Source organism: Sarcophilus harrisii, chromosome 2, assembly GCF_902635505.1.
Source record: "Sarcophilus harrisii chromosome 2, mSarHar1.11, whole genome shotgun sequence".
NCBI classification, from domain to species: Eukaryota; Metazoa; Chordata; class Mammalia; order Dasyuromorphia; family Dasyuridae; genus Sarcophilus; species Sarcophilus harrisii.
This window is the reverse complement of record NC_045427.1, coordinates 130,212,121-130,214,278: the sequence shown is the minus strand read 5'-3', so window position 1 is coordinate 130,214,278 and position 2,158 is coordinate 130,212,121. Positions and strand designations below refer to the sequence as shown.

At 41.6% G+C, this 2,158-nt stretch overlaps 1 pseudogene; it reads left to right on the top strand.

The window, feature by feature from the left end:
• The first annotated feature begins 475 nt into the window (after positions 1-475).
• Positions 476-1,133, top strand: LOC100925137 (annotated as a pseudogene).
• The last annotated feature ends 1,025 nt before the right edge of the window (positions 1,134-2,158 follow it).

The window sequence follows — 2,158 nt, the reverse complement described above, 5'->3', positions numbered from 1 at the left end:
AAATCACTTTTCCTAGACCATACAGGGATTATCAGAGGTAGGATTTGAATACTATGGAATTTGCACTATGGAATCCAGGCTCTTTTCCCTTTACATTATTGTAACTGCATTTATTCTTTTCTTAGTTCTGCTTACATCATTCTTCAACCATTCATATAAAAATTCCCTTGTTTTTCTTAATTCTTCATGAAATGGGAGTGAGTTGACTAGATTATCCTTGATCGAATGATAGACCCCAGCCTAGCTGATGAAATTACCAAAGAGTAAAGCCAAAACAAATTCAAAAAACTATATACTTTTAAAATTTTGATCTATGAAGTTTTTCTGCCAATTTTGACAGAATTACACAACAGCAAGCCATTGGCAGACCAAAGGATGAATCATGCTCTTAGTGGGTCTTTTTTAAAAAAAATAGGATAGTTCTACTGCTCCTCCTCGAGTGTTCGCCTATCTCCTGAGGTTGTCTGCCGGGCTCAGCTGTTGCTGTCAACATGTCGGCGGGAAATGCTAAGACTGGGTTCCCAGCTCCCAATTTCAAGGCTACAGCTGTTATGCACGATCGGCAGTTCAAAAACATCAGCCTTTCCGACTACAAAGGAAAATATGTTGTGTTGTTCTTCTATCCCTTGAACTTCACCTTTGTGTGCCCCAAGGAGATTAGTGCATTCAGTGACAAGGCTGAAGAATTTAAGAAACTCAACTGCCAAGTGATGTGCTTCAGTGGACTCTCGCTTCTGTCACCTTGCCTGGGTCAACACAGGCAAGAAAGATGGTGGCCTTGAAGCTGTGACTATCCCCTTACTGTCTGACCCCAAATTAACTATTGCTCAAGATTATGGGATCTTAAAAACCGATGAAGGAATTTCATTCAGGGCTTTCTTCATCATTGATGATAAGGGCATCCTTCACCAGAACCCCAATCATTGACCTTCCTGTGGGCCGCTCTGTAGATGAAACGCTGCAGCTTGTCCAGGCCTTGTAGTTCACAGACAAGCACAGAGAAGTGTGCCCTGCCGGCTGGAAACCCAGGAGATACCATCAAGCCCGATGTCCAGGGCAGCAAAGAATACTTCTCCAAGCAGCACTTAGTTGCTCTCTGGCCAAGGGTGCCTACCCAGGGGGCCTGGCCATAGGCCCAGAACAAACGTGCATGATCTTCCCCCAGCTTTCACGTGGACGCCCAAAAAAATGGCCCAAGTGTGGGGTAGCTGGACCAGTGCTTTCTTCGAGATTATTCCTCCCTCCCTCCTTCGGTGCAGCTGGCCCAGCCTGCCCACTGCCTGTCTCTTTCTCACTCTTAATGACCAATTGCTGTGTTAACGATTTGTACCATAGTCAGCCCTCTGGTCTAGAACCGCGGATGTTTTGTAGCTCTAATAAACTTGTCCTAAGGAAAAAAAATAGGATACTCTCTAGAGTCAGTCGAGGTAGGAGCCAGCTTTGAACAATATGATCTCTGTGAGTTGGTAGAATCAGTCATTTGGATTCAATCTATGGAGGATGACAGGCCAAGAGAGCACAGCTAAGTCTTAGGGCTGTCCAACAGATAATCTACTAAGAGAAGCATAATGAGGATATCAGAGGAAGGGAAAGGACATCAAGATCCTGCAATGTCAGTGGTTTGAGTGCCTGTTACTATATATGTTCCCTACTTGTGTGCCTCTCTATTATTGTCCTATCTATGTATCCATTCTTCCTATTGACACTGTATATAAAGTACAGCCCAGATTTATGGAAGAAGGATATTTTGTTACTATTGTTTTCAAAATGCCATCTCAATAAATACCTTTGCTTTGAGTTACTTACATCTACTAGCTGAATATTAAACATAAGCATATTGTTTTAGGAGCAAAAACCTAATGACTATCTTGTATCTGAGGTCTTTGTCCCAGGTGACCTAATCTATAACTAACTGCAAGGACCAAAGACCTATGTTTTGTCATTTTTTACTGAATAATATAGTGTTCCATTCATATATTATAGTTTGGTCAGCCTTTAAACAATCAACGGGCATCCATTTTGGTTCCACTTTTTTGTCACCACAAAAAAACTGATGCTAAGACTATTTTGATATTATTTGATACTTTCTGACTCTGACCTCCTGGAGGAATCAAATCAGATAAAAATATGTAAAGTGCTGTGTAAATCTTAGAATTAT